General features: G+C 40.6%; 1 long non-coding RNA gene across 1 annotated transcript; it reads right to left on the bottom strand.

Moving 5' to 3' along the window:
- Positions 1–2,279: 2,279 nt before the first annotated feature.
- LOC138310442 (uncharacterized) lies at positions 2,280–25,250 on the bottom strand. Its single transcript, XR_011206432.1, has 4 exons — positions 24,758–25,250; positions 22,448–22,833; positions 3,150–3,338; positions 2,280–2,691 (listed from the first exon to the last, which is right to left on the bottom strand). It is a non-coding gene; the product is annotated as an uncharacterized lncRNA (long non-coding RNA).
- Positions 25,251–26,217: the final 967 nt, after the last annotated feature.

The following is a 26,217-nucleotide window of genomic DNA, read 5'->3' as shown; positions in this document are numbered from 1 at the left end:
TCTATGTAACACGCATTGTAATTGGCTGAAGTGTGTATACAAATAAACGTTATACAACCTAATTGTACATCCGCTGGAAAACACTCCAGTTTAAAATGGCCGCTATTTGTGTATTCGGGAGGTTGTGAGTACGTCAAAACAATTACAACTGTTCAAATATATAAACATAAGAAAAATTAATATTTGTAAAATAGAAGTATTACGCAGTAAAAATAAATAACGCTGATATATAGAATTCGCGCTGTAAAAATATACATGACTGTTTTGATCCAGGGTGTTTTTTGTGTAGTACACCTACATGTAGCACATGTGACGAACTTGACGGACCGAGTTTCCTGAAATAGCTGTTGTAAATTTATATATAAATAATATGATTGTAAAAAAATCAAACATGGAAAGAGATAACACACAATCAGGTTATACTAGCTGTAGAAGAATACGTAACATTGATTTAAACATAATAATACTGATAATGAATAAATATGAAGGTCAAGAATAAAGTAACGTTATCTGCTAAACATAACTGTTCAGTTTCTTATGGTAATGTATACTTAAAATGTTAATTTAACTCTTAATCTGAACTTTATACTGAATAAAAAAAGTGTTGAAGTACTAAAAATCGTCGATCGCCAAGCTGTCAACGCGTGCATATTATAAGTTACCGGTACATGTGTGTGTTTGCACATGTGTACGTTACTCTTTTAATCTCTCGCTAATATGCGCCAAAATTAGAAGCAGTCCTCAACCGATCTTATGTCGACATGTCAAAGCCATGATTTGTTTGTTTGATTAATTAACGTCCTATCAACAGCTATGGTCATGTAAGGACGGCCTCCCATGTATGTGGTGTGTTGCGTGTATGTTGTGCGAGGTTCGTGTCTTGGGAGACTGTGGTATATTCATGTTGTGTCTTTTTGTATAGTGGAACTATTGCCCTTTTTATAGTGCTATATCACTGAAGCATGCCGCCGAAGACACCAAGCAACACACCTCACCCGGTCACATTATACTGACAACGGGTGAACCAGTCGTCCCACTCCCGTTATGCTGAGCGCTAAGCAGGAGTAGAAACTACCACTTTTTTAGACTTTGGTGTGTCTCGGCCAGGGGACAGAACCCAGAGCCTTCCTCACAGGGGCGAACGCTCAACTCAAGGCCAAAAGTGAGGCGGTGCCAAGGGAGGCATTAGGAAAGATAAAGTCAGTTAGGAAGAAGAGAAAAGATAAGGTCCTAAATTTAGTCGCCTTTTACGATCATGCAATAGGGGCAGCAGGTACAATTCTAACGCCCTACCTGCAGGGCCATCAAAGCCATGAACCAATCTAAAAGTACGCGAAAGGGTAGTGAAAATGTATAATGATGGGGTGTGATATGGAAATATCTAAAGTAGTCGGCGTTTGGAAATCCACCTGTCCAAACATCGAAAAGTTGTACAAGGAACAGCATGGTTCTCTGCTTCCACGAAAAATGCGACATTCACTGTCAATTTGTGCTGTGTTTTTTTTGGGCTGGACTATTTTGACATTATACCAGGCCCTTCAAATGCATTGTAAATGATTAATTTCTTTGAAGAAGCAGTACAGCAAACTAATGATTTTGAAAATCCCGTGTTTGCGCGAGGAGACATTATTGTAATGGATAATTGTGGTTTTCACCACCAAAGAGCAGGTGAACAAATGTTAACAAACATGCTGGAACAACGTGGACTAAATCTTGTCTTCCAACCACCATACTCTTCTCAGTACAATGTTGCCGAGTACGTATTTCATGCCATGAAATCCAGGCTTCGTAAAAATCCGTCGTATTCATCAGAGTTCACATGTACAGAATTAGGTATCATCGATGCCCTGTCTGACATTCCTGGTTCGGAATTAAGTCGCTATTATGGACTGTGTGGTTATGTTTGAGATTAGGCCTAACATAAATCAGAGAAATCTCTGGTAAAAAGAACTGTTTTATATTTCGTATTTCACTGGAAAAAGGTGTTCTATTCACCATAAAAAGACAAAACGAATGGCAGGCTAAACTCTTCTATTTTTAGATCAACTCAGCCAATCACAATGCGTGTTACATAGACACTTCACCTGTAACATGTAGCGATGTAATCTACTACAGTGAGTCGATACACTTATGATAGAACGACAGTAATGCCTGACTTGGGCCTTAAAACTCGAACAAAAAAAAGTCCTAAAACAACAAATTTACAGTACATAATTTAGGTGTTGTAACTAATGTTTATTAGGCATCTGAAGCCATTTGAATAATTTTCAAATCTTAGTTACCAAACCTTATGGTTTTCAATAGATTAACGAAGGAAAATAAAGTTTCGCCCTTAAGACCTCGAGACATGTATTATGTCTACACATTTTTTTTATTTCAATAGCGTTGTAAAGGGTGAAGTCGTGTTCCCGTATATATTTAATGTACATATACAAATGAATTACCTTTGATGTAAACGTTTGCCTGAAAACGTTGTCACTGTAAACCCATTCATGGCAATTTATCTTTAAAGCGTTGACAGACTGATTATTCACATCAAACATCGCATTGCTACTATTTACCAAGTAGGTTTGACATTGGTCATACGGTTTGCTATCATCACCTGATGGTGGAATGTACATTCCAATGAGGTCCTTATGGTGGGCATTTTGAATAGCGTACGTGTCATTTTCGTAGCTGGGTATCTTGCACCTGCGAACAATGTTTAGTCAATCACGTTTCGTCATAAACTATATAAAAATATCGGTTTGCCAATAAATAAAGATGACAAGCCCAAAGAAACTGCTAATTTCTTGAACCTTCAGACGCATCAGAAAATTTAATTGAATCATTATTACAAGGCCAAATGTATAGCGCAGTGTGCTCAAAATGCTCTACCTATTGTTTAGATACTAATGCAATGTATAATGTAATTACATCTTGAAAAGATTTTTGGATGAAAGACACTCTTTCATACTTCAGAATCATTTGAGGGAAATTTAAGTTAGCTCAATCCCACAGGTGTAAGTTGAGAATACAGTTTAACTAAAAAGTTATCCGACAGGAAATGGCATAGTAGTTTAGGCAACGGCGGACGAAGCACGATGATTTAAGTTGAAGAATGAGCTATAGTTATCGTGCTTCGTCCGTCATCGTGGGTGGAATCTCACCTGTGGTCAGGTACTCCAAAGACAATGGCAGACATAACACCAAATATCCCTGAGGTTATGGCAGATAGACATACCAGAAAATAAAGGCATTTCTGGTAACGACCAAAGTCTCCAAGCTGTGTTGCTATCTTATCAAAATCCATGATACTACTCGAATCACGTTGCAACAAATACTGCGTTGTTTCTCGACTGTAAACAAGTATACATGTACCTTATTAAAGGGACAATTCAGTCTAAGAGAACATTAAAATTTGTACATATATCTGAAAAAACCTAGTTCTAATGGAAATTAGATCAGTCGCTTATAATGTGATATGCCTGGAAAGCCCATGGTGGTGACATGTGTGTAGATGTTCAAACTCGCTCGCTGTCCGCCATTACACATTGTGGTCGAACTTCTTGTATGCCGAACCCCGTCCCTTGCTCGTAGAGTAATCACTGTTGTCTTGAACTGCTCAAATCGCTCTGACGGTTGTATGTTTACCTTATTAGGTGAATTGCCTTGTCTAAAATCATTTTATCACCTTCTCAGTGGTTATGTAGTTTATTTATTTAACGTGCGTGACTTTGGCTGAGGTATGGGTACAGCGTCCGTATTTTACCTGCTTAATCGTATTGATCAACGATTTTATATTTCAACGTTATTCATTAAAATACTTAACAATGTTGTGGAATTTGTCAATGTTTTACGTTATATGTTTCAAAAGAAATGTAGGACAATACATTTATGCTATATTTTGCTTGGTTATGTAAAAAATTAGCCTAAGTGAATTGTCCCTTTGATTGCCCTATGTATGTATTTTACTGTTAGGATATGTACATAATCTCTGGTAACTCTAGATAAAAAAACGCCTTAGCAAAAGTTGCTAAAACCTTTCTTTTTTCTTTAGGAACTTGAATTCCATCTTAAATCATATGGATTTGATAGCTCAGGTATTTAGAATGAAAAAAAAAATGAAATTACAAATTCATTTTCTTATTCAGCAAAACAAAAAGGCTTAGCAATAAATGCTAAAACGATTATTTTTATTTTAGCAATTAGTGTCTTCCATTAGCAAAATGCCCAAAATGCTATCCATAGAGTGAGCACAGATAATGTACGACCTAATGACATCATACTTAATGTTACTGTATGTTAATATAGCGAATGTGTCTTGATGTGAAGTTTATATTATTTTCGTTTTCCTGTATCAAGGCGTCGGAAATATCTTTTCAAAACAAGAGGCCCAGAGGGCCTGTATCGCTCACCTGGTTTGTAATGTCAAGTCATGTTCTGAATACAGGTTCATTGTTTCTTTTCTGAAGGAATTTGAATATTTACCTTTTATTTCCCTATTGGGCCCCGCCCCTCCTGCCCCCGGGGGGGTCAGAGCCAAAATTTATACAAGTTCTGTTCCCCTTCCCCGAAGGATATTTGTGGCCAAATTTGGTTACAATCCATGCAGAACTCTAGGACAAGTAGCGATTTATAGGATTTACCTCTATTTCCCCTATTGGGCCCCGCCCCTCCTGCCCCAAGGGTCAGAGCCAAAATTTATGCAAGTTCTGTTCCCCTTCCCCCAAGGATGTTTGTGGCCAAATTTTGGTTACAATCCATGTAGAACTCTAGGACAAGTAGCGTTTTATAGGATTTACCTCTATTTCCCCTATTGGGCCCCGCCCCTCCTGCCCCCAGGGGGTTAGAGCCAAAATTTATACAAGTTCTTTCCCCATTCCCCCAAGGATATTTGTGGCCAAATTTGGTTACAATCCATGCAAAACTCTAGGACAAGTAGTGATTTATAGGATTTACCTCTATTTCCCCTATTGGGCCCCGCCCCTCCTGCCCCGGGGGGTCAGAGCCAAAATTTATACAAGTTCTTTCCCCCTTCCCCCAAGGCTGTTTGTGGCCAAATTTGGTTACAATCCATGCAGAACTCTAGGACAAGTAGCGATTTATAGGATTTACCTCTATTTCCCCTATTGGGCCTCGCCCCTCCTGCCCCAAGGGTCAGAGCCAAAATTTATACAAGTTCTGTTCCCCTTCCCCCAAGGATGTTTGTGGCCAAATTTGGTTACAATCCATGTAGAACTCTAGGACAAGTAGCGTTTTATAGGATTTACCTCTATTTCCCCTATTGGGCCCCGCCCCTCCTGCCCCCAGGTGGTTAGAGCCAAAATTTATACAAGTTCTTTCCCCCTTCCCCCAAGGATGTTTGTGGCCAAATTTGGTTACAATCTGGCCTGCAGGTAGGGCGTTAGAATTGTACCTGCTGCCCCTATTGCATGATCGTAAAAGGCGACTAAATTTAGGATCTTATCTTTTCTCTTCTTCCTAACTGACTTTATCTTTCCTAGTGCCTCCCTTGGCATCGCCTCACTTTTGGCCTTGAGTTGAGCGTTCGCCCCTGTGAGGAAGGCTCTGTGTTCTGTCCCCCTGGCCGAGACACACCAAAGTCTATAAAAGTGGTAGTTTCTGCTCCTGCTTAGCGCTCAGCATACAGGGAGTGGGACGACTGGTTGGCCCGTTGTCAGTATAATGTGACCGGGTGGGGTGTGTTGCTTGGTGTCTTCGGCGGCATGCTTCAGTGATATAGCACTATAAAAAGGGCAATAGTTCCACTATACAAGAAGACACAACACGAATATACCGCAGTCTCCCGAAACGCGAACCTCGCACAACATACACGCAACACATACGCATACATGGGAGGCCGTCCTTACATGACCACAGCTGTTAATAGGACGTTAATAAATCAAACAAACAAATCAAACATGGTTACAATCCATGCAGAACTCTAGGACAAGTAGCGATTTATAGGATTTACCTCTATTTCCCCTATTGGGCCCCGCCCCTCCTGCCCCCGGGGGGTCAGAGCCAAAATTTATACAAGTTCTGTTCCCCTTCCCCCAAGGATGTTTGTGGCCAAATTTGGTTACAATCCATGCAGAACTCTATGACAAGTAGCGATTTATAGAATTTACCTCTATTTCTCCTATTGGGCCCCGCCCCTCCTGCCCCCGGGGGGTCAGAGCCAAAATTTATACAAGTTCTGTTCCCCTTCCGCCGCGGATGTTTGTGGCCAAATTTGGTTACAATCCATGCAGAACTCTAGGACAAGTAGCGATTTATAGGATTTACCTCTATTTCCCCTATTGGGCCCCGCCCCTCCTGCCCCCGGGGGGTCAGAGCCAAAATTTATACAAGTTCTGTTCCCCTTCCCCCAAGGATGTTTGTGGCCAAATTTGGTTACAATCCATGCAGAACTCTAGGACAAGTAGCGTTTTATAGAATTTACCTTTATTTTCCCTATTGGGCCGCGCCCCTCCTGCCCCCAGGGGGTCAGAGCCAAAATTTATACAAGTTCTGTTCCCCTTCCCCCAAGGATGTTTGTGGCCAAATTTGGTTACAATCCATGCAGAACTCTATGACTAGTAGCGATTTAAAGGAAATGTTGACGGACGGACGGACGGACGACGGACGCCGCGCCATGACATAAGCTCACCGGCCCTTTGGGCCAGGTGAGCTAATAACATTGCTACGTAAAACATCCAGAATTCCATACAAGATGTTACAAGCTATTATATATATATGATACGCTGATATTAGTTCTCGTGTTTGCATGCCATTATGTTATAAATCATGTAAAACTCGAATATAAATTAATGAAGTGGTGAAGCAATAACTCACTTTCTACAGTCGTTATTTTAACGGTGTGACATTGTTATCTTATTTAGGCCATTGAAGTGCTGTAGACACGAGGATTCTCTGTAGTACAATGATATGTTTTTTATAAATTGTTTGTTTGATTAATTAACGTCCTTTTAACAGCCAGGGTCATGCAAGGTCGGCCTCCCATGTATGCGGTGTGTAGCGTGTATGTAGTGCGAGTTGCGTGTTTTGGAAGACGGTGGTATGCACGTGTTGTCTTCTTGTATAGTGGAAATGTTGCAATTTTTAAAGTGGCATATCACTGAAGCCTACTGCCGAAGACACCAAGCAACACACCCCACCCGGTCACATTCTGACAACGGGCAAATCAGTCGTCCTACTCCCTATATGGTGAGCGCTAAGCAGGAGCAAAAATATAACTCTCGGCCAGGGGACAGAACCTAGAGACTACCTCACAGAGGCGAGCGCTCAACGGAAGGCTAAAAGGGAGGCGGTGTCAAGGGAGACATTTGAAAGAAGAGAAAATGCCAATATCGATTCCTCTTTAATTATAAGCATGTATATTATTTTAAAAAAGATGGTTTTACAAGCAACAATCATATTAAAATACAGAACCTTACGTTTGATATGAGAATTTGACAACATCCCATTAGGGGTCACGTTCTGGTGCACTTCAGAACAAATATATTTTTTACATTGCTACCTCAATTCATAACGTCATTTCGTCCCAGTGTACATATACATTTAGCTTTGTTGTGCTCTTTGGGCGAGATGACTACGTACACGAAAGTAATTAGGACAGTTTATTTCGTCCCAAGTCAAGATTCTGGCAGCAGCAATTTGATTAGCCATTTTTCTAGAACGTGACCCCTAATGGGATGTTGGCGGATCCTCTTATCAAACTTGATGATAATTAAGGATCTGTATTTTAATCAGATTGTACAAACAGCATTGCTACATTAAAAGTACTACCATTGCTGTAATGAACATCATATCGGGTCTCATTGTAAAAACTTTCCTTAACGTCGTTAAAATCTCATCATATTTGCATTAGATTTCGATACAGCATTACACACAATCCACTATATACTTTCAACGCTGGAGATCATTTGATAGCAAAAAACATGTACTTATTTTTTGTTTGTTTGTTTGATTAATTAACGTCCTATTAACAGCTTTGGTCATGTAAGGACGGCCTCCCATGTATGCGGTGTGTTTGCGTGTATGTTGTGCGAGGTGCATGTTTCGGGAGACTGCGGTATATTCATGTTGTGTCTTCTTGTATAGTGGAACTTTTGCCCTTTTTATAGTGCTATATCACTGAAGCATGCCGCCGAAGACACCAAGCAACACACTCCACTCGGTCACATTATACTGACAACGGGCGAACCAGTCGTCCCACTCCTTTTTTGCTGAGCGCTAAGCAGGAGCAGAAACTACCACTTTTACAGACTTTGGTGTGTCTCGGCCAGGGGACAGAACCCAGAGCCTTCCTCACAGGGGCGAACGCTCAACTCAAGGCCAAAAGTGAGGCGGTGCCAAGGGAGGCATTAGGAAGGATAAAGTCAGTTAGGAAGAATAGAAAAGATAAGATCCTAAATTTAGTCGCCTTTTACGATCATGCAATAGGGGCAGCAGGTACAATTATTACTTATTAAGTGACATTTATAACAGATAGCCACCATAAACTTAACATTTAACGGATATACTTGTTTTGTTAGTTTGATTAATTAACGTCCTATTATAGCCAGGGTCATGTAAGGACGGCCTCCCACGGTGTTCAGCGGGTATGTGGTGTGAGGTGCGTGTTTTTGGAGACTTGGTATATTCGTGTTTATGTCTCCTTATATCGTGACACAGTTGCCCTTTTTATAGTGCTATATCACTGAAGCATGCTGCCGATGACACCAAACAGCCATTTCTGAATACATACCTATATATCAATTATATAAAGTATATAATTGCAGTAGAAATTTCATCCAACTCAAGGCCAAAAGTGAGGCGGTGCCAAGGGAGGCATTAGGAAGGATAAAGTCAGTTAGGAAGAATAGAAAAGATAAGATCCTAAATTTAGTCGCCTTTTACGATCATGCAATAGGGGCAGCAGGTACAATTATTACTTATTAAGTGACATTTATAACAGATAGCCACCATAAACTTAACATTTAACGGATATACTTGTTTTGTTAGTTTGATTAATTAACGTCCTATTATAGCCAGGGTCATGTAAGGACGGCCTCCCACGGTGTTCAGCGGGTATGTGGTGTGAGGTGCGTGTTTTTGGAGACTTGGTATATTCGTGTTTATGACTTGGTATATTCGTGTTTATGTCTCCTTATATCGTGACACAGTTGCCCTTTTTATAGTGCTATATCACTGAAGCATGCTGCCGATGACACCAAACAGCCATTTCTGAATACATACCTATATAGCAATTATATAAAGTATATAATTGCAGTAGAAAGTTCATCAGAGTACTGTCTGGTTCAATACATGAACAGTTTTGAAACCTTTGAATTTTTAAGTTATGGGGGCCGTATTTTTCTTTTTCGGAAATCAAGAAAAGCTTCCTAACATTTTGAGAATTACAACTTTCAGCGTTAGAATTGTACCTGCTGCCCCTATTGCATGATCGTAAAAGGCGACTATATTTAGGATCTTATCTTTTCTCTTCTTCCTAACTGACTTTATCTTTCCTAATGCCTCCCTTGGCACCGCCTCACTTTTGGCCTTGAGTTGGGCGTTCGCCTCTGTGAGGAAGGCTCTGGGTTCTGTCCCCTGGCCGAGACACACCAAAGTCTATAAAAGTGGTAGTTTCTGCTCCTGCTTAGCGCTCAGCATACAGGGAGTGGGACGACTGGTTCGCCCGTTGTCAGTATAATGTGACCGGGTGGGGTGTGTTGCTTGGTGTCTTCGGCGGCATGCTTCAGTGTTATAGCACTATAAAAAAGGGCAACAGTTCCACTATACAAGAAGACACAACACGAACATACCGCAGTCTCCCAGTACACTCACCTCGTACAACATACACGCAACTACACACCGCATACATGGGAGGCCGTCCTTACATGACCATAGCTGTTAATAGGACGTTAATAAATCAAACAAACAAACAAACAACTTTCAATAAACAGGGTTTAAGTTTACAAGTACAAATAAGGACTGAAAACGTCTTAAACGCAGTGAAATTGGTACACACGGTCATACAATGAAGCCAAATTTTTACAGTATTTCTTGTAATTAGCCCACAATCATCAGAAGGTGGGCTATTCAAATCGCCTTTCGTTCATGGTCCTTCCGTCCGTTAACAATTCTTGTTATAACTATTTCTTGGAAAGTACTGAAGAGATCTGTCTCAAATTTCACATGCAGGTTTCCCTAGGGCCCTTGTTGTGCATATTGCATTTTGGGACCGATCGGTCAACAAGATGAACGACAGACCGCTATCTTGGAGTTAGGGCCCTTGTTGTGCATATTGTATTTGGGACCAATCGGTCAACAAGATTGACAACAGACCGCTATCCTGGAGTTTTTAGGTCACATTAGACGAAGTCTCAAGTGACCTATTCTAATCGCCTTTTGTCCGTCGTCGTCCGTCGGCCGTCGTATGGCGATAAACAATTTACTTTTTCGACTTCTCCAAAACTACTGACCAAATTTGTTGAAATTTTGCAGAAACCTTCCATGGTCAAAGGTCAACCAAAATTGTGAATTATATGGTCCCAGCCCCCCAGGGGCCTGAGGGGTGGGGCCAAAAGGGTTCAAATAGGCTAAAACTTCAAAAATCTTCTTCTGAAATTCCAGATACGGTAGAATCAAATACTCTTCATAGATTGAAAGGTCTTGAGGTCCTTTACAAAAATTGTGAATTATATGACCCTGGGGTCTCACGTTCCCCCCTAGGGAGGGGGTCAAGTCCGTCTGTCCGTTCGTCCGTCCGTCTGTCTGTCTGTCAACATTTCCTTTAAATCACTACTTGTCCTAGAGTTTTGCATGGAATGTAACCAAATTTGGCCACAAACGTCCTTGGGGGAGGGGGAACAGAACTTGTATAAATTTTGGCTCTGACCCCCGGGGGGCAGGAAGGGCGGGGCCCAATAGAGGAAATAGAGCTAAATCCTATAAATCGCTACTTGTCCTAGAGTTTTGCATGGAATGTAACCAAATTTGGCCACAAACATCCTTGGGGGAGGGGGAACAGAACTTGTATAAATTTTGGCTCTGGTCCCCCGGGGGCAGGAGGGGCGTGGCCCAATAGAGGAAATAGAGCTAAATCCTTTAAATCGCTAGTCATAGGGTTCTACATGAATTGTAACCAAATTTAGCCACAAACATCCTTGGGGGAAGGGAAACAGAACTTGTATAAATTTTGGCTCTGACCCCCCGGGGGCAGGAAGGGCGGGGCCCAATAGGGGAAATAAGGTAAATCCTATAAATCGCTACTTGTCCTAGAGTTCTACATGGATTGTAACCAAATTTGGCCACAAACATCCTTGGGAGAAGGGGAACAGTACTTGTATAAGTTTTGGCTCTGGCCCTCTGGGGGCAGGAGGGATGGGGCCCAATAGGAGAATTAGAGGTAAATATTCTAATTAATATTCCTTCAGAAAAGAAACAATGAACCTGTATTTAAAAATTTCTTGAGCGATACAGGCCCTCTGGGCCTCTTGTTGAGCATTATTTGGTCATTTGTAATAGGAAATAAGTCAAATGTTTTCAGAATTATCAGTATGAGAAGACCATTATATCCTATTAACAATTTTTCCACGACTGACCCCAAGGAGCCTGAGAGGTGAGGCTAAAAGGGGTCAACTAGGCTAAAACTTCAAAAATCTTCTTCTGAAATTCCAGAATCAAATACTCTTCATAGATTGAAAGGTCTTGAGGTCCTTTACAAAAATTGTGAATTATATGACCCCGGGGTCTCACGTTCCCCCCTGGGGAGGGGGTCAAGTTTACTATAGTTTATATAGGGAAAAAACATTTTTGAGCATTATTAGGTCATCTGACCCGAAGGGTCAGGATGACCTATAGTCATCGTGATTCGTCCGTCGTGCGTAAACTTTTTCCTTTAAAACGCTACTCCCCCTTAACCACTACGCGGATTTCATTCATATTTGGTGTGAAACATCATTGGGGAAGGACAATCATATTTTATATAAATGAGCTTGGTCCGACCCCTAGGGGCTGAGGGGTGGGGCCCCAAAAGGGCAAATTTTCTTATTTTAAGCTTTAAAATCCTACTCCTCCTTCATCCTTGGGTTGATTTCATCCATATTTGGTTTGAAACATCATTGGGGAAGGACAATCATATTTTATATAAATGAGCCTGGTCCGACCCCTAGGGGCTGAGAAGTGGGGCCCCAAAAGAGCAAATTTTCTTATTTTAAGCTTTAAAATCCTACTCCTCCTTCATCCTTGGGTTGATTTCATCCATATTTGGTTTGAAACATCATTGGGGAAGGACAATCATATTTTATATAAATGAGCCTGGTCCGACCCCTAGGTGCTGAGAAGTGGGGCCCCAAAAGAGCAAATTTTCTTATTTTAAGCTTTAAAATCCTAATCCTCCTTCATCCTTGGGTTGATTTCATCCATATTTGGTTTGAAACATCATTGGGGAAGGGCAATCATATTTTATATAAATGAGCCTGGTCCGACCCCTAGGGGCTGAGGGGTGGGGCCCCAAAGGGTTAATTTTAGCTTTAAAATCCTACTCCTCCTTCATCGTTGGATGACACATTTTGAACTTCTCTGACGATGTTACTAATGGTATGATTTGCCTGAAACTTGCCTGGAATGATCTTAATATGATCTTGACAAAGTGTTGTTACATCTCTGGTTGGTCCCATATAAATCCAAGATGGCTACCATGACACCATATCTAATTAATTTCCTATAGACTATTGCCAAGGAAGTCAGATGGACCGTTAAGGCCCTTGGGCCTCTGTTTGGTAATTGTTTATAGGAAATGATTATCTCAAACTTTTTAGCTCACCTGGCCCGAAGGGCCGAGCCCGGTGAGCTTATGTCATGGCGCCCTTGGGCTACTTCGTCCTAGAAATTCTGCATGGATTGTAACCAAATTTGGCCCAAACATCCTTGGGGGAGGGGGATAACAGAAACTTGTAATAAATTTTTAGCTCTGACCCCCAGGGACAAAGAGGGGCGGGGCCCAATAGGGGATAAATAGAGGTAATCTCTTGTTTGTCGTAGAGTTCTGAATTGAACCATTATTTGGCCACAAACATCTCTTGGGGGAAGGGGAACCAAGAACTTGTATTAAATTTTGGGCTTCTGATCCCCCTAGGGGCAGGAGGGGCGGGGCCCAATAGGGGAAATAGAGGTAAATCCTTTAAATCGCTACTAGTCATAGAGTTGTGTAATGGAATGTACCCAAATTTGGCCACAAACATCCTTGGGGAAGGGGAACAGAACTTGTATAAATTTTGGCTCTGACCCCCCGGGGGCAGGAGGGGCGGGGCCCAATAGGGGAATAGAGGTAAATCATTTAAATCGCTACTTGTCGTAGAGTTCTGAATGAAAATGTAACCAAATTTGGCCACAAAATCCTTGGGGGAAGGGGAACAGAACTTGTTTAAATTTTGGCTCTGATCCCCCGGAGGCAGGAGGGGGCGGGGCCCAATAGGGGAAATAGAGGTAAATCCTTTTAAAATCGCTACTTGTCGTAGAGTTCTGAATGAAATGTAACCAAATTTGGCCACAAACATCCTTGGGGGAAGGGGAACAGAACTTGTATAAATTTTGGCTCTGATCCCCCGGGGGCAGGTGGGGCGGGGCCCCAATAGGGGAAATAGAGGTAAATCCTTTAAATCGCATACTTGTCATAGAGTTTGGCATGGAATGTAACCAAAATCAGCCACAAACATCCTTGGGGGAAGGGGAACTAGTACTTGTATAAATTTTGGCTCTGATCCCCCAGGGGCAGGAGGGGCGGGGGCCAATAGGGGAAATAGAGGTAATCCTTTACAATCGATACTAGTCATAGAGAGTTGTGAATGGGAATGTACCCAAATTTGGCCACAAACATCCTTGGGGGAAGGGGAACAGAACTTGTTATAAATTTTGGCTCTGGCCCCCGGGGGCAGGAGGGGCGGGGCCCAATAGGGTGAAATAGAGGTAAATCCTTTAAATCGCTACTTGTCGTAGGAGTTCTGAATGAAATGTAACAGCCAATATTTGGCCACAAACATCCTTTGGGGAAGGGGAATACAGAACTTGTTATAAATTTTGGCTCTGGATCCCCCCAGGGGCAGGAGGGGCGGGGACCACAATAGGGGAAAATAGAGGTAAATCCTTTAAATCGCTACTTGTCCTAGAGTTTGGCATGGAATGTAACCAAAATCTGCCACAAAACAATCTTGGGGGGAAGGGGAACAAGTACTTGTATAAATTTTGGTTCTGACCCCCAGGGGCAGGAGGGGCGGGGCCCTCAATAGGGGAAATAGAGGTAAATCCTTTAAATCGCTACTAGTCATAGAGTTGTGAATGGATTGTACCCAAATTTGGCCACAAACATCCTTGGGGGAAGGGGGACAGAACTTGTATAAATTTTGGCTCTGGCCCCCGGGGGCAGGAGGGGACGGGGCCCAATAGGGGAAATAGAGGTAAATCCTTTAAATCGCTACTTGTCCTAGAGTTTGGCATGGAATGTAACCAAAATCAGCCACAAACATCCGTGGGGAAAGGGGAACAGTACTTGTATAAATTTTGGCTCTGATCCACCAGGGGCATGGAGGGGCGGGGCCCAATAGGGAAATAGAGGTAAATCCTTTAAATCGCTACTCGTTCATAGAGTTGTAGAATGGAATGTACCCAAATATGGCCACAAACATCCTTGGGGAAGATGAACAGAACTTGTATAAATTTTGTCACTGACCCCCCGGGGGGCATAGTTTCTTTTACCACTTTTAACACTAGGGGAAACAAACAATCAACACTACAGGTCTAAATCCTTTCATTCCCCCCCAAATTCCCCACACCAATTTTTCGCTTTTCACATCCCAATAAAACCCAAATTAATTAACCTCTTTTTTTTTTCCCTTTTCTTTTTTTTTTTCCCCTTTTGGGCGTGGTGTGTTAGGAAAAATCCCCCCCTCCCCCCCTATTTCATGCCCCCCCACCCATCCCCCCCCCCCCCCCCCCCCCCCCCCCCCCGGGTTGGCGGGGGATGGGAAACAGAACTTGTATAAAAAACTAGTAAATATAGGGGGCTCTGATCCCCCAGGACGGCAGGAGGGGCGGGGCCCAATAGGCGGAAATAGAGGTAACATCCTTTAAATCGCTACTTGGTCCTAGAGTTTGGCATGGAATGTAACCAAAATCAGCCACAAACATCCTTGTGGGGGAAGGGGACGCAGTACTTGTCATAAATTTTTGGTTTTTTTCTGACCCCCCAGGGGGGCAGGAGCGGGGCGGGGCCCAATAGGGGGGAAATAGAGGGGGTAAAATTCCTTTTTAAAAATTAGCTACTAGTTCCATAGTCGTTGTGAATGGAAATGTTACCCAAATTTTTGGGCCCACATAACATCCTTGGGCGGAAGGTGGAACCAGAACTTGTTATAAATTTTGGCTCTGGCCCACCGGGGGCAGGAGGGGCGGGGCCCAATAGGGGGAAATAGAGGTAAATCCTTTAAATCGCTACTTGTTCCTAGAGTTTGGCATGGAATGGTAACCCAAAATCAGCCACAAAACATCCGTGGGGGAAGGGGAACAGTACTTTGTATAAATTTTGGCTCTGATCCCCAGGGGCAGGAGGGGCGGGGCCCCAATAGGGGGGAAATAGAGGTAAATCCTTTAAATTCGCTAACTAGTCATAGCGTTGTGAAAGGAATGTACACCAAATATGGCCACAAACATCCTTGGGGAAGAGGAACAGAACTTGTATAAATTTTGGCACTGACCCCCCAGGGGGCAGGGCAGGGCGGGGCCCAATAGGGGAAATAGAGGTAAAATCCTTTACAATCGCTACTAGTCATAGAGTTGTGTTGGAATGTACCCAAATATGGCCACAAACATCCCTTGGGGGAAGAGGAACAGAACTTGTATAAAATTTTGGCACTGACCCCCCCCCCCCCCCTGGGGCAGGAGGGCGGCGGGCCCATATTAGGGGACAATAGAGGTAAAATCCTTTAAATTCGCTACGTTAGTCATAGAGTTCTGCCAGGGATTGGAACCAAATTTGGCCACAAACATCCTTGGGGGAAGGGGGAACTCAGAACTTGTATAAATTTTGGCTCTGATCCCCCAGGGGCAGGAGGGGCGGGGCCCAATAGGGGAAAATAGAGGGTAAATCCTCTTTAATCGCTACTATGTCCTAGAGTTTGGCATGGAATGTAACCAAAATCAGCCACAAACTTCCTTGGGGGAAGGGGAACCAGTACTTGTATAATATTTTGGTTCTGACCCCCATGGGGCAGGAGGGGCGGGGCCCCAATAGGGGAAATAGAGGTAAATCCTTTAAATCGCTTACTAGTCTTAGAGTTGTGAAATGGGGGAATAACCCTCAAATTGTACCCAAATTTGGCCACAAACAATCACTTGGGGGAAGGGGAACAGAAACTTGTATAAATTTTGGCTCTGGCCCCCCGGGGGCAGGAGGGGCGGGGCCCAATAGGGGGAAATAGAGGTAAATCCTTTAAAATCGCTACTTGTCCTAGAGTTTGGCATGGAATGTAACTAAATCAGCCACAAAACATCCGTGGGGGAAGGGGAAACAGTACTTGTATAAATTTTGGCTCTGATCCCCCAGGGGCAGGAGGGGCGGGGCCCAATAGGGGAAATAGAGGTAAATCCTTTAAATCGCTACTAGTCTACATAGTTGTGAATGGATTGTACCCAAATATGGCACACAAACATCCTTGGGGGAAGAGGAACAGCAACTTGTATAAATTTTGCACACTGACCCCCGGGGGCAGGAGGGGCGGGGCCCAATAAAAAGGGGAAAAATAGAGGTATAATCCTTTAAATCGCTACTAGTCATAGAGTTCTGCAGGGATTGGGAACCAAATTTGGCCACAAACATCCTTGGGGGAAGGGGAACAGAACTTGGTATAAATTTTGGCTCTGGCCCCCCGGGGGCTGGAGGGGCGGAGCCTAATAGGGGAAATAGAGGTAAAATCCTTTAAATCGCTACTAGTCACAGAGTTCCGCATGGAATGTAACCAAATTTGGCCAGAGATATCCTTGGGAGAATAAGAATTGAGTTTGTATAAATTTTGGCTCTGGTCCCGGGGGGCAGGAGGGGCGGGGCCCAATAGGGGAATAGAGGTAAATTCTTTAAATCGCCACTTGTCATAGAGTTCTGTATGGATTTGTAACCAAATATTTGGCCACAAACATCCTTCGGAGGAGAAGGGGAACAGAACTTGTATAAGTTTTGGCTCTGGCCCCCAAGGGGCAGGACGGGTTTGGGGCCCAATAGGGGAAATAGAGGTAAAATCCTATAAATTGCTAACTTGTCCTAGAGTTTTGCTTGGATTGTGACCAAAATTTAGAATTATTAGCCTGAGATAGTGTATTTTAACATCATATCCATATTGGTCCTGGCCGACCCCCAGGGGCCAGAGGGTGGGGTCAAATGGCAAAAAATTTCAAAAGTCTCCTTCTGAATTTACAAATTTGATGGAACCAAATACTCTTCATATGTTGGAAGGTCTTTTTAAGGCCCTGTACAAAAATTGTGAATTTCATGGCCTTGGCATCTCAGACTTTCCCCTGATTAGGGGTCAAATCTATTTTAATGGATATTGGAAAAACACATTTATGAACATTATTTGCTTAATTTTCAATAGGTCAAACTTTGTTAGAATTATTACCCTGTGATAGCATTTTAGCATCATATCCACATTGGTCCTGGCCAACCTCCAGGGGTAGATGGGCGGGGCCAAAAGGGGTAAAAATGACTAAAATAAGAAAATCAATCTTCTGAATTCTCCTCAGATTTAATGGAACCAGATGTTTCTTTCTGTATCCGACCTCAGGTGACCGCTAAGGCCCATGGGCCTCTTGTTTAGTTGAAGTTTGTTATTGCTATTTCTCAGAAGTACCGAAGGGACATGTCTCTAATTTCTTGTGCGGGTTCCCCTAGGTCCTTATTCGTGCATAATGTTGTTTACTACCGATCGGTGAACAAGATGACAGACAGGACGCCATCTTTGATTTGAAAATTGAAGTTTGTTACCGCTATTTCTCAGAAAGTACTGAAGGGATTTGTCTCAAATTTTAAGTGCATGTTCCCATAGTTTCCCAAAACACGCACCTCGCACAACATACACGCAACACACCGCATACATGGGAGGCCGTCCTTACATGACCATAGCTGTTAATAGGACGTTAATCAATCAAACAAACAAACCTAGTGGTCAGATTAAGCTATTTGCATTTTTTGGACAAATCGGTAAACAAGATGGCCGACAGGCCACCATCTTGGATTTTGAACGCCGAAGTTTGTTACCAGAAAGTACTAAAAGGATCTTTTTCAAATTTCACATGTACTATGAAGCAAAAGTTTGAAAAGCAGAGATTAGATCCCTCTTTCCATTCCATTCCATACAGGGCGACTAGATGCTCGCCCGTTATAAATATAATATAACCGGGTGGGGCTGCCCTGCAGGTAGGGCATTAGAATTGTACCTGCTGCCCCTATTGCATGATCGTAAAAGGCGACTAAATTTAGGATGTTATGTTTTCTTTTTTTCCTAACTGACTTTATCTTTCCTAATGCCTCCCTTGGCACCGCCTCACTTTTGGCCTTGAGTCGAGCGTTCGCCCCTGTGAGGAAGGCTCTGGGTTCTGTCTCTTGGCCGAGACACACCAAAGTCTATAAAAGTGGTAGTTTCTGCTCCTGCTTAGCGCTCAGCAAACAGGGAGTGGGACGACTGGTTCGCCCGTTGTCAGTATAATGTGACCGGGTGGGGGGTGTCGCTTTGTGACTTCGGCGGCATGCTTCAGTGATATAGCACTATAAAAACGGCAACAGTTCCACTATACAAGAAGACACAACAATAATATACCGCAGTCTCCCAAAACACGCACCTCGCACAACATACACGCAAAACATCGCATACATGGGAGGCCGTCCTTACATGACCATGGCTGTTAATAGGACTAATTAATCAAACAAAAAAAAACAAAAAAAACAAGTAACCGGGTGGGGTGTATTGCTTTGTGTCTTCAGTGATTCAGTAATATAAAAAGGGGCAAATTGTTTTACCAAATCTCCCAAACCACGCACTTCACACGGAACACACCAAATGTATGATACTTTGTCTTTATAGAACACTGGCTTGAAATAGGACAATAACTTATTCAAACAAACTAATCAACTATAGAAGAAGGTTCAACACGAATATACTAGTCTCCCAAAACAGACACCGCACACTACACCTATAGCCTTCTTTGACCATTGCTGTTAATAGGACGTCAATTAATCAAACAAAATTATTTTTGCCTTGCGAGGTATCCTCATTGCACAAGCACCAATGGAGACACAGGTCCAATCTTCTTGCTTCCTGTTGACGTATTATGTGAGTGCACTACAAAGGGTCTGATTGTTTCTTTCAATTAACCCATTCGTCTGAGGGTGATATGGCGTGGTTACTTTGTGTTCAATCTGCACTCGCTTACAAAGATCGTTATTGCAAGTATCAAAACTCTCAACGTGTCTGCAGATGCTATTTATAATGAAAGAGGAAATTTCAAAAGCACTCTTTGGCTTCCTTCACTCCGGGCCATTTGGTGAGGTAATCAATCATGACAATAACTCATGTATATTTGTTTCCACTCGAAGTCTCTTGCAGTGGCCCAACCAAATTGATGCCACGTATTCGAAATGGACTATTATTTACAGGTATGGGATTTAACGATAATGCCATTTTAACTACCTGATATTATCATTGACATATGTTACACTGTCGAACATGCTCCTCAACATCCTTACCAAGGGTTGGCAAATGATATCACGTTTTTACTCCCCTTCCCCAGGCGTGTGCACACCACGTTTTTCTGATGATGATGGTGATGGTCAGTGATGATTGTTTATTAAATTAACAGCCAGGGTTATGTAAGAAATACCTCCCGTGTATGTGGTGTCTTGCATGTGTGACGTGCGAGGTGCACGTTTTTGGAGAAAACACCACGCAACACATCCCAACCGGTCAGATTATATTGACAACGAGTAAACCAGTAGTCCCTCACGCATTAAGCTGGGGCTAAGAAGGGATAGAAACTACCACTCTACCTACCTCACAGCGGCGAGGAAGAAGAGAAAATATAATATTCTTAATTTAGTCGCCTTTTTAAATAATTCAATAGGGACAGCAGCTACCATTCTAACGCCCTGCAGGTACCATTCTAACGCCCTGCAGGTAAAATATATATAATATTGATTTATCTGGCATAGGCGAGGGAGGGATATATATCCTACAGCTATAGAATTCACTTATCTGACAAAAGTTAGGGGGATACATATCCTACGGCTATAGATATTGACTTCTTCACGTCTGATTTTCTGAGTCCAGGGCTGTAACAAAATTGCATGGTATTTAAATGAAATGACGTAAATTTCACAATGAAGTACTCATGCACAGAAGAGTTCAATTTAACATAAAAGTATGTGAATGTTTTACAAGAAAATAACGTTCATTCATTTAACTACTGCATTTTCATTAAATCGTATCGTAATAAGGTCACTCGCTCATTTGGCAAACATGAGAAGATGACGTTGACAAAGCAAATATATTTCGTGTCATCAACGATGCCAACTTTATTTTTAAAACGGTAGGCAAAAGTTCACACGGCCAAAAAGGTAAAAGCAATGACCTAGGACAGATACTCGAGGTACGCATACAGCACTGTGATACAGGGATCCGAAGAAACACGGACCAAGGAGATAACAAACCTTGGTCACGCCACGACTCTTGAGTTGAGGTAGGATCGATCACCTTCATGAGGAAATAAACGAAACATAACGTCACTATTTACCTGTAATACATTAAATAACTCGTCCAAACGACAAAATACAATGTGGTAATATGTTCACATTTATGTATTCACCACGTGAAAAGCAAGTGTTATTGATTTGGTCAATTGCTGTAGTTACTAAACTCCTATTAACAGACAGGGTAATTTTAAGAACGACTTCCCGTGTTATATGTAGTTTCTGTTGCGTGTTATGCGAGTCTGTGGTATCTTCGTGTGTCCAATTATTTATTTTAACTCTAGGTTTTTGATTGTAAGTGTCAAGTCCTATTAATAGTCAGGGTCATATTAGGACGTCCTCTCATGTATGCGGTGTCTAGCGTATATGAAGTGCGGGTGTTTTGTGGTTTATTCGTGTCGTGTCTTCTTGTGTAGTGGATTTTTTTTTCTTTTCTGCCTAACTAGCTTTGTTCTTCCTAACGTTTCCTTTGACACTGATTCACGTTTTGCCTTCTGTTGGGGACGCTCTGGGACTTGTCCCCTAGCCAAGACACACAAAAGACTATAAAAATGGTAGTTTCTATTCTTGTTTTCTGGGAGTTTAAAGACATATTTCACCTCATTTTACAAAAACTACATTTAGTTGACAATACTGAAGATCGTAGGGCGTTAGAATTGTACCTGCTGTCCCCTATTGCATGATCGTTAAAGGCGACTAATAGGATCTTATCTTTTCTCTTCTTCCTAACTGACTTTGTTCTTCCTAACATCTCAATGACACCGCCTTACTTTTGGTCTTTTGTTGAGCGCTCGCCCATGCGAGGTAGTCTCTGGGTTCTATCTCAAGACTGAGACACATCAAAGTTTATATAAGTGGTAATTTGTGCGCCTGCTTAGCGCTCAGCATACAGGGAGTGGGACGACTGGTTCGCCCGTTGTCAGTATAATGTGACTGGGTGGTGTGTGTTGCTTGGTGTCTTCGGCGGCATACTTCAGCAGTGATATAGCACTATAAAGAGGTCAACGGTTTCACTATACAAGAAGAAACAACACGAACATACCGCAGTCTCCCCAAACCCTCACCTCGCACAACATATATGCAACACACTCCATGCATGGGAGGCCGTCCTTACATGACCATAGCTGTTAATAGGACGTTAATTAATCAAACAAAGTATTTTTGTTCAACTTACTGTTTAAGAAAGATAAGAAACACTAAAAAGTTGGCATTATTATATTCTTACCATTATTGTGCTGTGTTGCTAAAAAGGCATGAACCTAGCACAAATTGTCTTCAATTAATCCCATATTCTTATTATTGTTACATTAAAAAATTTAGTCATAATATGTCGCTGTGATTACCGGAAGGTTGAACTACTATTAATCATTATAAAGATCTACTATACCATCGTTGTTCTTGTATCTCAAATCAGAGTTACTGTAACAGATATATGCTATAAACTTCATGTTACATAAGCAGTAAACCATGGTGACAACAATCAGAAATTGACATCTTTAGTTTATTGGATCCTTAATAAACAAACCTTTTGCACATAATGTCAACATTGTAATTTGATCCCTACATACATCTATGTCCGGATTGTGAGTTTGCTAGAAAATAAATGACCAAAACATATGAAATATTTCCTTACCAGTAATGCTTTCCCGTGAAATTATTACATTACTTGACATTTTCAAATCCTACCTTTAAAATGGCTTCAATAGCTCCAATCTCCTTCAAGTCAAAGTCAACAATGAAGTTTGTTGGTTCCCATATCGCGTTCCATTTCTTGATAATGCTCAGTGCTTCGGACACACACTGCATCGTGTCCTTACTGAACAGGAAACTTCCTACTACCATATATCCACTATTTGTTTGGACACATATGTTATAGAGTGGCATAGCTGTTAATAGGACGTTAATAAATCAAACAAACAAACAAAAATTATAGAGTGGAACATTATTTTTTGTTGTTCAGTAGGTGGCATCCATCAATATCAGTTCATTGCCGTATCTAGACAAACATTTTCTGTTTGAATCTAGTCTGTACGACCAAAAGCAATGATGAAACTGTGCTGTCATCACAGGATCTGTAAAACATTATGATATCAATTACTGCAAATTACCTGGATGCCTGACTTGTTCTTGAAAAAAAGTATCATGGTCACAGGTAATTTACAAGTTTTTCGTACAAATTCTCACCTGTGTACATTGAGATGGTTACCATGGCAACTGAAATTTCAGGTCATATAACCTAAAAAGGTTTCATGAATTTTGTTATTGGTGATGAACTTAAACAGAAATACACAAGAAGACACAACATGAATATACCAGTCAGTCTCCCAAAACACGCACCTCGCACAACATACATGCAACATACCGCATACATGCCCCCATGATGGGAGGCCGTCCTTACATGACCATAGCTGTAAATAGGACGTTAATTAATCAAACAAACAAGCAAAAATAAACAGAAATATTGGCTACCAAAATGCAAGACGCCAAATAATTGGCAATCGACAATGTACAATCAAGAAATTCTTGTAGGTATTTTTCTTCGATAATAAGGGTCCTATTATACCAATATCTGTACCAAAAGACATTCTACAAAAATGTTGTTGTGAACAATATTTGAAGACTTGGTTTAGGAGTCAACGTTCCAAAACAGGACTCAAGTATCCCCGCTAATTCCCCTGCAATTGCTTTTTGTTTCCCAAACCAAAATCTAAACTGTCAGAAAAGAGATACAAGTAAAGAAATACCCTGTCTATGTTGTTTATCAGTTTCTTATTTGTGTGCCTATTGAAGACTTTGAACAATGCTTTTAAATTTTAATTGGCTGTCTGAAAACGATGCATTTAGGAAGTTGGTGAGTATTTTGTTAAGGGCAGGGGAAATTAAAATGATCAAACACACTCACAGGTTTGAGAAATACGGCAAGTAACATTAATTTTGGTACACCCCTTGTACTTTACACACAATGTATGTAAAAAATATGACAACCAATGCTTAATTAGTCCATTAAGGCGGAAAGGTTTAATTTCATTGATGCAATATTTATGCCCTCTACTTTTTGATGATCTGGATAGCTTTAAATTTGTACAATTTAAAACACTATCCCTGACGGATTTGAATTAAAAATAATAATGGTATATTATAATAATAGTGTAAGACTTCAAAGAACTAGTTGCTAATAAGTAAAGATGCACCATTGGTACTCTTTTGTGCTTCTTACTGTAATTGATTACACTTCCAATAATTTACATAATAACTAAAGACTTGATGCTTACGCCGGTCTGAAGAAAAACATATCATCTGGATTCAACATTTCTTCAAGGACCTTCGCAACTTCCAGTTGGTAATCATGCCCTGCAGGTAGGGCATTAGAATTGTACCTGCTGCCCCTATTGCATGATCGTAAAAGGCGACTAAATTTAGGATGTTATCTTTTCTTTTCTTCCTAACTGACTTTATCTTTCCTAATGCCTCACTTACCTCCTCTTTTTTGGCCTTAATCCTTAAGAAGACACAACATGAATATACCGAAGTCTCCCAAAACACGCACCTCGCACAACATACACGCAACACACCGCATGCATGGGAGGCCGTCCTTACATGACCATAGCTGTTAGTAGGATTTTAATTAAACAAACAAACATGACCATAGCTGTTAATTGGATGTTAATTAGTCAAACAAACAAATTGAAGACTGAAGCAGCAAAACAAATTATACAGAAGAAAGTCTATTTCTTCATTCTCATATATTGTTTCTACATTATTATATGACGAATTGATTTGCATAACTAGTAAATATTTTTCTGATATTTTTTGTTTCATTAAACAGCCAAAATAAGTTAACCAATAACCACCCAATTATTAAAAAAAAATAATAGTCTGTTGGAAGATATTCTGTAAACCTACACATACTTTCTTCCAATATCTTTTATTTTCAAATAAATTTTTATCATCATATAAAGGTTAAAGTGTCATAACTTGAAATATACATGTACTAACCTCTCTCCTACAACTGTATGGTAAATATGGTTTCTGACATCTTTTGATGTGGGGTGAAACCAACGATTGGAAATGGAAGCTTGTGGAGCTATTACTTTCACAACCTTCTCAATCAACAGTTTCACACTTTGTACGTTGTGATGACCTTCAATAGTCAAGTCTTTGATCTTGCTTATGACACGTTTGTCAAGGCATTGGTTGAAGTCAGCTTTCTACAAAAATATAACGAAATACATTGTATAATGAATCGATAAAACGAAATGATAAGTATTTTATATTATTTCAATCAAATGAAATGTTATTTCTAAAAACGAAATGATATATCGTGAAACGAATTAAAATTTCAGTATAGAAATATGTTTCTTAATTACTTTCACGAATATGGGCCTAGGTCCCCTTTAGTCCTCTTGGTATTATCTTCACATTTGGGCTAAGAAGAAATGAGTCATTAAAACGGTTATGTGGTAATGTCAAATACTGATTAATGTTATTTTTTCAAATACTGATTAATGTTATTTTTTCAATAAAACAAATATTATTTAAATCAAATAAAATGATATTTAAAAAAAGGAATGGAATTTCGAATAAGTATTTCGTTAAAACAAATGAGTATTTCGTTAAAAAGAAATAATGCTTCAATTAAACTAAAGAATATTTCTATTGAAAATAAAATATAAAAAATAGGAGAAAATAACATTTTGATAAAATTAAATATTTTTTTCAATAAACTAAATATTATTTAAATCAAATAAAATAATATTTCGATAAAACAGAATGATACTTTTTTAAACGAATTAGTTTTTCGTAAAAATGAAATAATACTTCCATAAAACGAAATAATATTTCTATTGAAAATTAAAAAAAAAAACACGATAAAACGAAATAACATTTCCATAAAATGAAATATTTGTTCAATTAACGAAATATTATTTAAATCAAATAAAAAATATATTTCGTTAAAAAGAAAAAAATACTTTTAATTAAACTAAAGAATATTTCTATTGAAAATTAAAAAAAAATCGATAAAACGAATTAACATTTCGATAAAATGAAATAATATCAGCCTATCTGACCCCTGTGAACTTGAATGAACGTCAAGGTCATTCATTTAAACAAACTTAGTTGCCCTTTATCCCAGCATGTCACGAGCCTGATATCAGTATCCGGAACACTTGGTTATTGAGAAGTCGTTTAAATATGTTTCACCCTATTTGACCCCTGTGACCTTATATGAAGGTCAAGGTCATTCCTTTCAACCAACTTGGTAGCCCTTTATCCCAGCGTGCTACAGCCCTAATACATTGTCTCTAGGCTGGTTAGGTATAAAGAAGTCCTTCGAATATAATCCAGCTTATTTCATTTCATTTCAAAATATTTTTATTAAATCATTTGATTTAATATTGGCCCTGCAGGTAGGGCGTTAGAATTGTACCTGCTGCCCCTATTGCATGATCGTAAAA

Source organism: Argopecten irradians, chromosome 1 (assembly GCF_041381155.1).
Source record: "Argopecten irradians isolate NY chromosome 1, Ai_NY, whole genome shotgun sequence".
Classification (NCBI taxonomy): Eukaryota; Metazoa; Mollusca; class Bivalvia; order Pectinida; family Pectinidae; genus Argopecten; species Argopecten irradians.
Note: the sequence above shows the minus strand (reverse complement) of the source record. Positions and strands in the feature narration are given on the sequence as shown.